Genomic DNA, 14,420 nt, shown 5'->3' on the forward strand with positions numbered 1-14,420 from the left:
TATAATTTACCCAAATTAAATGATTTCATAAAATAAACGACATATTTATTTACTTTCCTGATAAGAAATTTTCGGAAAGTAGTACATTATCTAAACTAAGAACACTATTAGTATATTTGTAATCACTAAATTTGAATAGAATAAATAACATTAAATTTAAACCAATTGCATTGTACACATTACCTTAAATAACATTTATGCACTTTACAAATGGTGATGAAAAAAAACTTTAGTTCGTCTTTTCATGCTAATTTAAGTTATATAGCTATTCTTTATTTTAAGATTTATAGTCCTGAAAGTTCCAATAATTGCTGCAATTGTGTAATTGATTTAACTATTCATCCCAAAAAAATGTGACAATCTGAAAACATTAAAAAATATCTGTCATTGTTTCACAACTGTGAAACATTTTTTAGAACTTAAATTTCTTTAAGTATAATAATTAATCCAAATCAGATCATTTCCAACCTTACGTCATGTGTTTAATTTATTTTCCAAGCACGAAAATTTAACTAAGAATTAGAAATCCAGATACACTATTAGTCCAATTGTAAATGTTATTAATTTGAAGAGAATAAGATAAAGTAATGCATAGTTTTAAATTTAATATATTGTATGATGTATGTATTGCAGGAACTTTTGTAAAACATTTATACAATTTTTAAACACATTCATGGTTTATCAATTAATGCGCCAATGAAATTTCATAATACTTTAGAAAATGTGAAGATTATTCTTTGAATCTTCCTTTCAAGATGCAATATTAAAGTTTTCAGCAACAGAGTATCTATTTTAAAGATCCAGCATATCAAATTTGTCAATTTTTTAATTAAATAAGAAATATTAAATGTTAAGAGTTACAAACATTTAAAGCATTTTAAAAAATTTTAATTTACCTAAATGGTAGTTTTTGAGTGCAATATACTACAAATTGAGCGCCAGATTCTACTCAGATAAATAATAGTTTTTTATGCGTAAGAATCAGGCAAGTTTACGATGAAAAGGTATTATAGCTTACTGAGTAGAAAAAGTTTCTTGAAACAAGTATAATTTCAGTAGGATTGTCAATCTAAATTGATTTTACAACCATTAATTATGAATAAAAAAAATCGCCAATTATTTTTCTCATCCAGAATTTTTTTAATAAATATGAACATTATAAGGAAAAATTGAAATTACAATGCAATATTTGGTTAAATAGTTTTCCGAATGAAAATAAAAATAATTAATTCTGATTTTCTAATGAACGTCTAATAAATATTATTTTGCTGATATCTAAGAAGAGGCTTTGTAGAAAGAAGCATCCTTTAAAAAAAATTTGTATTTTAATTTCAAATAAAACAGTCAACATATTCATAAAATATTTTTTATGAAATGCATTCTGCATCTTTTTCTTATGATTTATTTTCAGTTTTTTTTAACTTGGATATCAAATTATTTAACGGCTATAAAAAGTTTGTCAACTAAGCCCCCCCTCCCCACATTTGTAAATATATTCACGTTTGTAAATAAACTCGAAAAAATAACACCTTTTTTTCAAAATGAATAATTAATTATCGTATAAATAAGTTTATCAAAATGTCATAGATTTATAACATTTTAGATTATATTATATTTTGAGCTTACTAAATTTCAAATTCAATTTTCATGCATTAAAATTAGAGTATGCTTAAATAAATTTTTATCTAATTAATTCATAGCATTTTAAATCATTTTCAGTAATTTATAAGTATAATAATGATTACATAAATTACTTCCATATTTAAATTATTCTGAAGCAAATTAAAATAAATAAATAACACATAAAGTGTAAACAAAACATTTCAAAGTAGCTGGATAAAAATTTTATATTTGAAAGAATCCTCTTTAAATACCGAAACTAAAGCAAAGCAGAATTAATGTTGCTTGATTAATAAGTTTAATTTAACATTTATAGTATGAAACACAGTTTAAATTCATCTTAAAGCTTTTTTGTAAATTTAATTATTTATTATTTTTAATGAAATTAAAAATAATTTTAGTTGATCTGATCCCTAGTTTATGCTTTGTAAAGCTTTGTAGATTCTCATTAAGCCTAGTAACGAAGAAGAAATTTAATCTTTTTCAATGAAGAATTATAACTATTAGTAATTAAGATTAGATTTAATTATGCATATTAATTGTTTAAGAGGGTAAATTGTTTTTCAGAAAATACTTTCTTTTAATTAGGAGACTAACAAAATAAATAAAGAAAGAAAAAGCATAAGTCAACTCAGAAATGCTATACAGGATTTTTTCTTCTCACGCTAATTTTTTTCAAGAAAAATATAAGATCTCTAAAGCTTCAACTTCTTCCAATAACGTTTGTATTACAGACGGTTTAGAGTTATGCTTGGAGCTACAGGAACGCAAAATAACTGGGTTCCTTATTTTTCCCACGCAGCATCCTCTCACAAAATTACTATCTTAAAGAAGATAAGACAACAATAGATGGCAACATCTTTTTCAAACCCTATTTTTCCCATCATGCATCTGATGGGAATAAAGGTAATCAAGAAGTAAATATTGTTGACTACCATGCGAGAAAGAAAAACGGGTAAAGTTACAGTGAAGACGATTAACAACCAAATGCCGAAGGGGATTGGATACAGCTAAGATGCGAGTATATATTTGACACCCGATCTTCTAAAGGAACGCAGTAATCCCTGTTGCTTTCAATATTTCTTATTATTTTTTTCATCAGATAATTTTAGCTCCTTGAGGGTATCATTAAGGAACTTTGAGAAAAACAGTGCTTTATATTGGAAGAAGTTGATTTCAATTTCCGTTAGGCCTAAGTGGTTTCTGAAAGTACACGAACTATAAAAAATGGTTTATTTGCCTTTTTTTCCTGTGCTAAAAGAACTTGTTGGAAAGACATTTGAGTTTCATATCGGCTTGTAAAATCTATGTTTTTTAAAGTTATAAGATTTTATTATTCGAAACTGACAACATTATAAATTGTTTAGTAGTCGTATATAGTATATAGTAGTAAACGCGGAGAAAAAAATTCTAATGAAATTATCGTACAATATGATAACAATATTTCTTCAAGAAAAAACATAATTTTTATTAATTAAACCATAGTATGCGATATTTATACCACTCATTTGGTAATCTTTTTTCCTATGGTGAAAGTTTACCTGAAATTCTGGTTTTTAAAATTATAGTTCTTATTAGAACTCCCTTTGTTAAAAATAGAAGATTGAAAACCTAACCTAACCCAATAAATGTTTTCTTATGCTTCATTACGCGAAATTATTGCACATTTACAAAACGTATAATAAAAACATATCTTATTGTTAATTTTACTTTTAATTTTTCTTATCATGAAACTCAGCATCAATTGATTGGTTGTAAACAATTTAAAATAAAAATATTTAAAAAATTATGTTTACTAAAATAAAAGAATAAATAAAGCAAAAACTATTGCTTGCATTTTTTACTTTTTTAAAGAAATGTTATAGGGTTTGGATGAAACTATCTTATTTTTAAATATTTCAAAATAAGAATCCCTGAAAAATCATGCATGCAAAATAATAGCCTTAAAATACCTGATAGATTATTAAGTTATCAATCAATATAATGTTTTGAAACCTACAGAATTTTATTTTCTTTAGATTTCAAGAAACGCTATTCTTTCTGTAACTATTTTTTTTTCTGTTTTGCATGGGAAATATCAGCTTGAAAAACATCATAAATAAATACTATGAGGAAAAATAATTAAAATTTCTACGTCAAAAACAGATTTCTGGATGGCAAAAATATGCAACAAACTGATTTATTTTCAGTTTATACATTCCAACTAAAACTCATATTTCTGAGCATTTCAGAGAGACTAATCGATTCAACACTGCGGCCAAAAATCGTTACTCCTGTCCCTGAAAACTTCTGAAAAATCTCCACACTTGACCGAGCAGCTAAGTGCAATTTCCAATCTCTCTCCTTTCAGAAACTAGCTTTGAAACATATTTATTTTGCGCCTTTTAACCTGTAAGTCGATACATTCCACGCGTTTGAAACATTCTCAGTTCAAAACACATTTTTTAACTTAAATAAGTCGATTTCTCCTTCTTCGCTTTCGCTGAAATAAGTTCTAGTTAAATATTTTTTTTAGTTAATCTTACATTTTACTAGAAAATTTATTTTGATAATTAAAATTAATTACTTTTTTTCAGTTTTTCTTAAAAGTATGCTCATTACCCTGTTTAGCAATTAAAATAATTATCGAAAAAACTGCTTTGCATAATGTATTAGCCTTATTTAATAAATTAATTTAAGGAAGGATGCGTAAAACGTTAGTTAATGTGGCATATATATTTAAAAGAGCCCTATTTCTACTTATTAAATGAAATAAACATGCTTTTTTTAAGTTCAAATAGCAAGGCAAAAATAAATTTATTTCATATTAATCTTCAGAATTGACTTCAAATAGTATCAAAATAGTTTTTAAGCAACGCTCAAAATAATTCAATTGAAGATGCGCTTTGTTTTTAACTTTTAAAATAATTACTGTTTATAATCTAAGAGACAGATTATTATCTAAAATAAATTTTGCACACATCTCAAGAAATATTCCTTATTATCATTAATGATTACAGTGATAGAAAAAAGTATAAAGACGAGCAGAAACAAGCCAAATCTGAAACATCACCATCCAAATTTATTTTCTACTTGTATAGAGCCTAATTGTTTGCATGAAAATTTGTTTTTTATTCCGCATATTATTTAAATGAAGGCAAAATTGGCTTAACTGTTGAAGAAAAACTCGAAAGAGGTATAAAGTCGATACTAATTACGTACTTCTCAGGCATAAAACATGCGAGAAAGTGGTTTGCTTCAGTAAAAGAAACGAATTCGAGTTATATAAAAGCAGATTACGGTAATTTGCACGTGCAATTCAATGCAAGAAGGTATCTTTTAATGGAAGGCGAACGAGGTAGAATTTTTACTTTTGAAGAAATGAACTTGAATAGTTCTCAAATTGCAAGAAAAATAGGAAGGTCCAAGACTGCAGTGAATAGTTACCTCAGGAATCCCAAAGCTACGACAGTAAGCAACGCATTGGAAGGTAAAAAAAAAAGAAAAAAAACATCATGGCAAGAATGATGAATCTGGAAGCTTGCTTGCCACGGTAAGAGGCCATTTGCAAAAATTAAAAATGAAATGCAGTTACCATGCATCAGCCACATGGTTATAAATTTTTATGTAATTTACGTAATATTCTGAACATTTAATTTAAAAATCTCAAAGAAAAACCTCCACTTACACAAAAATGCTCGTTTTGCATTTGCGGAGAAACATCTTACGAAAGGTATGAATGTGTGTGATGTGGGCTTTCCTGATGAAAAGAAGTTTAATATGGATGGACCAGATGGGCTGTCGATATTTTTGGTGCGACTTACTAGCTGAACCACACTAATTTTCTGAATGTCAATTTGTTGGTGGGCCCTTTATAGTTTGAGCCGTCGCTTTAGTTGGTGGTGGTACAACTCCAATTATATTTATACAAACTAAAAAGAATTCAATTATGTAACAGGATATATTGGGTGATAATTTATTACCTGTTGCTCTTCATATAACATCCGGAAACTGGACTTTCTAACAGGACAATGCTGCAGTTCATACTTCATATTCAACTACATTCTGGATTAAAGTATATGAGGTTAATCCCTAGAGTGGTAATCTCGTAGCTCAGATCTAAATCCAATAGAAAGCCTTTGGGACAAATTAGTAAAAGACGTTTACAGACCTAGTCGATAATTCAAGAGCTAGTTGGTTTTGATTGATGCAATCAAGATGTCTTGGAACAATATTGATATCAGCATTTTGCGAACTCTATCAGGGTGCATGAATGCGAGATTAATAAATGTAATCGAAAGCAAAAGATCTCGCGTTGATTACTGTTGTAATCATTGTACCAACTTTATACCTTTTTTCCAACTTAATTTTGTGTGGAAATTTTATTATGACAAATAAAGTAATGTGTAACTTATTTTGTTATTGATTTCATTCTGCTTTTGATTTTATTATATCATAATCTATGACTATATTATAAAATAAACCCATATAAGTGCTTTTTCCCCGCCCTGTATTTAATCTGTATTTCAACTAACTGAATACCCTTTATTTATACGGGATAAAAATTAATTAATTATAATTAGTCACAATTTATTATTAAATCAATATTAACTAGCACTGCGTGCTCCTAAACATGAAGCGAAACAAAAATAAACTTTGTAATCTCTTTTTACTGTTATTATTCTTTTTTTACCTTTCACATACCTTAAATTCATAAGATCTGGAAAAGACGAGAGAAGTTTGAGTCCCAAAAACGAAAGAATAGCTATTCTTAAAAAAATTTAACAAATTTAAAACTCAAACTCCAAAATAACCCTATTGGGTTACCCAAGGCTGTGAAATAATTTGAACTTGTAATTTTACGTATATATATATTAAATTTACGCAACTTTTCAACGCCAAATTCGGTCTAATATTTTTAAAATTAAAATTTGAACATTTATCTTCATTTTCATTGGTACATATGATGAATTACAAGTATAATTTTATGAATATTTTAATTGCTTTAATTTACTTCAGACCTATTTCAGAGAACTAGTGTAGATAAATCATAGAATTGATTATTTTAATTTTTGTTGCTTATAAAGTAAAATTAAAACAGAAAAGAAGACATTTGAAAGTGCACATCAGTGTTGCAAATCTGACAAAATTTGAAGAAAACTTTTTCAGGTGTCTATATAAACTGTCTATTCACACTATTCCCTTCTCTACTAATAGATGCGTGTTTCATTTGAACATTTATTCACGTTTATATATAATGATTTAACTAGGATTCGCAATAAAAAATTTTAAACGAGTTAACTAGAAACAATAAAATATTGGCATATTTAATAATAGTAATTAAAGTTTTGTTGCTTTTAAATTATTAACATTTTCTACAAAACGTCTAAATTTCGTCTCAGAATTGGGCTGTCAATAAATTTTTCTTCAAACCTAAAGAATTATAGATTGCAGCAATTGAAATGTGTGAAAAAAATGTACAGATGTGATAGACACCAAGGAAATTTACTCGAATGTGGTACAGCTTAATTATCATGCATTCATGCATATATATATATATATATATATATATATATATATATATATATATATATATATATATATATATATATATATATATATATATATATATATATATATATATATATATATATATAAAGTTGTGTCATTTATTACATAATTTCAAGTTGATACCAAATCGACCGTTGTTACGCACTTCAAAAAAATGGTGTAGTTGAAACTTAACACCAATAATTAATAAAGCTTACATCAATCTTCAGCTCGTTGGTGAATAGGGTAGCAATTTTTAGTGGTCCGTAAATTTAGTGAAAAATTACTGTACATTTAACTAAATTCTTGTGTGAAATGAAGGAAAGACATGTTTTGAACGTGTAATAAATGTTTTTGGGCCTTTACTAGTAGTTAAAAGCGAACAATTTCAAAATATCAAGATACCGCTAAGATGGCAGTTTGTTTACATGAAGTGTATAGGATATTTAGGTTGGATTTAAATGACTAACAAGCCATATCCAAGTAAATGATTGATTTAACACATTGATAGTGAACGATCTTGTTGAATAGTTCCAATATTTCGATCGATTGATTTCAAAAACTACTCTTATAAACTGTTATAAGATGCGTGTATACTTTAAGTTCCATAATGATATTTATGCTCTCATAAGATTCACGTAAATATTTCAATTGTATAAAATAATTTTGACAGTATTTGACTTTTATTTACGTCTGTTTTGTTTGAATTCATATTAATATTCTGTCTGTGGTGAATGTATGTTTGCTTAACTAATTTTAATTTAAAAGATATTGCATGTATGCACCCTAAGTTAATGATTCTTTTATATACCGTATCATGAATGCAACTTTACTGATTCTAATGTGTATCATATCTTACTTCAATTATGCATTTTAGCTTTACTGAATAATAAAAATAGTGCCGGCTACTTTACAGCAAGTTGCGAAAAAAAACATTGTAGGTGTTTCATTACACCAAGAATTATCTTTGATTTTAGGTTAGTGCAGCGACAACAGTGAATCACTACTTTGGTATAAAGAATTGGCCTCCATTTTTGGTGTTCAGATACACGAATTTATTTTACGGAGTAGGTGCCAAATATCCTTAATAGTGCATGATCTAATTAATTAAATGGCTTATCGAAAACTCATATAAAGTTACAAATAAAATTTTATATCAATAAATATTATACTAAGCCCATATACATTATATATAAACACAATTTGCGCAAGTATATTTTAGTGTTACGACTCCAAGTCTCAGACTTTCCAGAAATCTTAAAAGCTTCTCTGAAGACGAAATACCACGCATTTCGTGCGAGACAAACTATGAAAACAATGAAATGGTAAACAGACCCATCTCCTTCTTCCTCATTAACCATTCCCTTGACTTCTGACCCTGAAGTGGGAGAAGTTCCCTCTCCTGGTAGCAATTAAAGAGACAAGTGCGAGTGCATCACATGCACAGACACGTTGACAACAGGACAAAGGGACATAAGACACCAGATACACTTTCTGGAAAGAGGCAAAGAGACGAGGGCGTTATTTATTTTTGTCATGAGATTAGGATTTCTTTCTTTCCAGAGGAAAGAGTTAAATTCTCTAGGGTATGGAAGAAGAATGGTGGTTGTATTTCATAGATTAATTAATCTTCATTTGTCTTTCGAGTTGTGAGATCGGTTCGAAAATTGAAGTTGAGGTTTCTGGTGTATTTCGTAAAAGAATAAATAAATTGGATTCTTATCAGTTTTTATTCCATTAGGCAAAGATACAGATTAATTCTGAAATTTTTATATGTATTATGTATGAAAGGAAAAGGGATAATGCAATAAAGTAGTCTTTATTAATGTTTGAATAGAGAAATGCTAGTTAGTTTTTGTTCAGGTAGTAAAAAAATAATAAATTATTAATTTTCAAATTAATTTCGATGGGAAAAATAAAGCTTGATATTTAGAAGCTAATTGAATGAAATTAAATTCTTGTCAGTTGTTGTTACACTAGAGAGCGATATAGAGGAATTCTGAAATTTCTGTGAGTGTATAAATGAAAGAATATATATATAGAATCATGAAAGAATACATATAGAATAATGCAATAATGACTTCATTATTATTATTTAAATTGAAAAATATTTGTCAATTTTTTTTCAGATATTAAAAAAATAGTTAATTATTAATTTTCAACTTAATTTTGATGAGAAAAATAAAGCTTAATATTTACAATTCGATCGATTGAATTCTATAATGAAAATGATTTCTTATCAGTTGTTGTCACATTAGACAAAGATATAGATGAATTCTGAAATATGTTTGTGTATGATATATGAATGAGAAGAAATAGAATGATCGGGCATTTTTATGGCAGTGTGAATATTTCAAAAAAATTAAATAATTAAAGTGAATTTCAAGGGCCATGAGTTGACCTTCAACAATACCATAATGACAAATTTAACTGAGTATACTTATTACTTATTTTTAAGAAATAAACTTTTAAAAACAATTTTTTTGTTTTTTTAATTTAAAAACGTAAAGCCACTGGTAAAGACAACAAATACTAATTAATTTTGAAAAGTGCAATTATTTCAGCTTTATTAATTGTATCGGTTTATATCATGATTTTAAAATGTTGATCAATATGCGCTTCTTGGTCCTTTAAATGTCCCTTCTCGTAAGAAAAACTGGTATTCAGCTAGTTGAAAATAAGACGAAGAAGCTTGATTTATGGCTCACTTGCAGAATAACTGCAGATTTTTTTTTTTCAATTTTTATGCTTACGGGTAATTTTAATAGTTTTAAGTGCATATAAACCATATCAAACATTCCAAACATGCATGTAAAGTTAAAATTTCTAATAAACTTAAGAAAAATAATACACACATAAAATTTGTTCTCAATTTCTAAGACTTCCGCACACAAGCTGCTGAAATATGCTTCACAACAAGCTTTATAATTAATATTATCTTGTATTAAAATAAAATCTTAGGTAGTAACAAAAACAACTGTTAAAAAAGGCTTTAATCTTCTTAATTTAATAAAAACAAGAATTTGAATAAGACAGTAATATTAATATAATCGTCTTGCGTGTAATATAATCGTCTTAAAAGGCAAGAAACAGATTACCTTTTTCATATTATTACTTTCTTTATTCATATTTGCTACTCATATGGTAGACCATCATATACATCTATTTAAGATTAATATTATTACAAATTTAAGTAAAAGGATTTACATTTTTCTTTTTCCAAATGATAATAAAAGTGTAAGAGAAAATATTACTGATATTCTTGATGATAATGTTTTCGGATAATCTTTCATGAAATGATATACACGTCGTATCCATTGATTTATTATATTTAAATTATGTTTTTTTGTAGTGCATTATCTTAAGTTTTCTAAAAAGTTTTCTAACCACTCAACTATTTCAATAAAATATAAGAAAAGTTCTTAATTGTTAATTGACATTAAAAAAATAAAGCTTATCATATTTAACAATCAATTTTTAGAAAATTAAATTACCTGCATTAATGAAAGTAATGATTAATATCAGTTTAGAATCCATAAAAAAAATTAAGTGCAAGATACAAAAAACTAAACAGCAAAACCTACTCTACATGGATGGATTAGCACAACTGCAGCACAGAAAAATATCTTCAAACTCAGTTTCCTAATTTAAATGTCCTTTTTTCAGCGTGGCGACCATTTTGATATAAAGCGTTTTTTGACAAATGTTCCTCCTCTGGGCTTATTAGGGAGATTTCGCACTTTCAAGTTAGGTGCCATACTCTCCCGTAAGTAAAATTGAAGCAACTACGTTGTTTGAAATTTTTTAGATGCTACTTATATTTAAGTTATGTTGGCATAATTTAAGCTACAAAGACAAAGCTACAAGAGCACTGTTCATAGCTGTTAAATGTTGTTTTCTGTTAAAACCTACCTTCGAGCATGGACGTGAACATGGAATGCAAATTTGAGGAAATTATTGATGAAATTTAGAAATGAATCTTGTAATCTCACCGTAATTTGTTCATTAAATAAATTATTTTATTGGTTTTTGTTTAACGTTATGGTTGTCTAATAGCACCAGTTCCATAAGAAACTAGATATAGTTTTGCTACTTTAAAATTATAAATTATATTTATATGTATTTTAACTATACAATTTAGTTAAAAGAAGCTAAATAATCAATAAAAGTTCAACAATATTTTTTTAAATATTATTAATGATAATAATTAGCTGCAATCTTTATCGCGGAATTCTTCAAAATCTTTAATCCACCAAATTTTTCCTCTGACAGAACCGCAGTTTTACACATAAATTGTAAATGTCTGTTTTGATTTTGCAGTCACAGTTAAAATTATATTCCTCTACCTTAGCGTTTTTCACTTAAGTATTTTTGCAAAATCTTTTATTTTTCCTTACATAAATTTCATATTTTTTCACGGGTGAATTTAGATTTCATCAGAACTGACTGATGCGCACTAGAAGTTCACATGCGCAATTGCTTAAAATTTTACATACTGGAGTGTACAGAAGCTAACGTACATTTGCGAAATCAAGCTGTAAAAAAATTCCGAATCGAATTCTGGCAAAAAGTACCGTAACTCAAGGTCTGTGCATTTTACAATGAAATGCAGAAATTTGTTAAGGAACAAAAAAACATCTGATGCACCGTAATTTTTACAGTAATAATTTCCGTAAAATCATTTAATCACTCTAATTAAATAAATATTAATTTAAAAAATACGGTATAATATTTTATAAATGCATTTCATGGATGATAAACCCGAAGTGCCAGTACATTATAACGTAATTTGATTCGAAATATCTAACAATGTATTCGTATGGTATATAAACGAAAAAGCAAAAAAAATGCAACAAAATTAACAGAAATAATTTTAAAAAATTACCTAATCTCCTTAAAAAATGATAAAACCAAATTATGACAACAGAAAAACACTATACTAAACAACTCCTCTTATACAAATAAACCAATGAGCTGAGCAAGATCCTAGTTCAAGGGATAAACACCAGACACAGTACTGAATGACACAATGCTCTACACAGTGCAAAGAATATTTATCCTCCTTAATCATCCTCAAAAAAATTTATGAAACATTTTAAGGTCGTAAGAACAAGAAGTTAAATAGAAGGTCCAAATCGACATCGAAGAATTGCCATAACTGCAGTACAAAAAAATGCTGAGTTAGTTCCTATTCCAGGGGATATACCAGTAATAACTGACACAACGCGCCACTGGGCAAAGAATATTTATCCTTCTTAATCATCAGCAAGAAATATATAAAACATTTTAAGATCAGAAGAACAAGAAGTTAAATGGAAGGTCCGACTCGACAACGAAGAATTGCCACAGCTGCAGTGCAGAAAAATGTCACCTAACTCAGTTTCATCATTTAAGCTTCTCTTTTCCAGCGTGTCGACCATTTTGATATGAAACGTTTCCTGCCAAGTGTTCATTCACTGGGCTCATTTTCAAGTCGAATGACGTTGATATTACATCTTGTCATATAATATCATAGATATTATATGATCATAGATATATCATAGATGATCATAGATATTAGATTATTATATGATCATAGATATATCATAGATGATCATAGATATTAGATTATTATATGATCATAGATATATCATAGATGATCATAGATATTAGATCATTATATGATCATAGATATATCATAGATGATCATAGATATTAGATTATTATATGATCATAGATATATCATAGATGATCATAGATACTATATGGCATTATTATTGAAGATATTATATCAAAATTAAAGTAACTTATTTTTTAAAAAAATTACCTAATTTCTCAACCAAAATGGCAAAAGTAAGTTATAACCGAAAGAAAAAAAACCACTGAATACTAAAAACATTTTACCCAAATAAAACAATGAACCGAATTGCATCCTATTTCAGGGAGTAAAACATCCAACACAGCGCTAATAAATATCATTTTTAATCTCCCACAAAAAAATATATGAATCATTTTAAGGTCGAAAGAACAAAAAGTTAAAAAAAAAAAAGGTCTGACATGGAGAAAATGTCACAGCTGCAGTCCAGAAAAATATCGCCAAACTCACTTTCCTTATTTACGTTTCAGTTTCTCAGCGTGGCGTCCATTTCGAAGTAAAACGTTTCCTGTCAAATGTGTCACCTTCGGGCTAAGAATTCGGTCGGAGAGTAGAAGACAGAGAAAAATATGACTTTATATGAGTTTCGATATCATAGAAAGAGAAGGGGGGGAAGTGAAGTCAATAGAAAGGGATATGAAGGTTCTTTATCAAATGGATTGTTGGTGTCAGTTGCATTTGTTATTACTGTCAATAAGCGGCGAAGATTCCAAACATTCGCCATTGATTCTTATGATTTCTTTGCATATCAGACAATTTATTTTAAAGCGGGAAATGAGAAGCACGATTATTCAGAAGAAATATTGTTTTAAATAAAAGGTTATTGCCTTCAATATACACGATTACTATCTACCAGACAAAAGAAAATCCTCTCCAGGGAGTTATTGGTGTCTGTTTTTTCAACTAAATCGTATTTCAACTTCATCGCTTTTAAGAATTATTCAGAAGAAATATTGTTTTAAATAAAATATTGCTATTTTCAATATACGCGATGACTGTCTATCCAATAAAAGGAAATTCTCTCAATAGAGTCTTTTTTTGTATTTTTTTTTTTCACTAAACCGCTTAAGATAGAATAAAACATTCAATTTTATTACATAACACTAACATGAATTTAGTAAAAAATAGATCTTTATTTCTTCAAGGAAGTAATAAATGTGTTAGTAATAAATATGTAATAATTTTAATTCTTTAAGGTAGTAATAAATATGTAGGAAATTTTAGTTATATGAAAAATAAATATGTTTTGCATTACAGTAATAATTTAATATTTGAATTATAACATCTTTCATTTAACTAAAACAAGCTGTCTCAATATATGGAAATCCTTGTAAGATAGACACATCTTAAATCTATAGCTTATGTTTTAAGGAGCATTTTATTTTTATCGCAATAACCTGTCCAATTAGAAAGTAAAATTTTAAAGTTAAAAAAAATTCTTTTCTTGAAATGCAAATTTCTCTTTTGGCTGCAAATTAAAACTTCCAGAGTGTTAATGCTATAAAAAAAAGTTAAAATGAATATTGGAAATTTATATATATTGGTCAATTAGAATCTTCGGACAAGAAATCTAGGCAAGGTGAATTCGTTATTTATGTAAACAGCAAATTTTCTCAAATTCTCTAAAATTTTATTT

The 14,420-nt window shown here is 27.5% G+C and overlaps 1 protein-coding gene across 11 annotated transcripts in view; it reads left to right on the forward strand.

The window, feature by feature from the left end:
* Positions 1-14,420, forward strand: part of LOC107447394 (neuronal acetylcholine receptor subunit alpha-7-like) — a 414,295-nt gene that overhangs the window by 170,920 nt on the left and 228,955 nt on the right. The gene's annotated exons all lie outside the window — the stretch shown is intronic.

The sequence above is a fragment of the Parasteatoda tepidariorum genome, chromosome 6, assembly GCF_982258835.1.
Source record: "Parasteatoda tepidariorum strain Cologne lab strain chromosome 6, Ptep-v5.0, whole genome shotgun sequence".
Taxonomy (NCBI): Eukaryota; Metazoa; Arthropoda; class Arachnida; order Araneae; family Theridiidae; genus Parasteatoda; species Parasteatoda tepidariorum.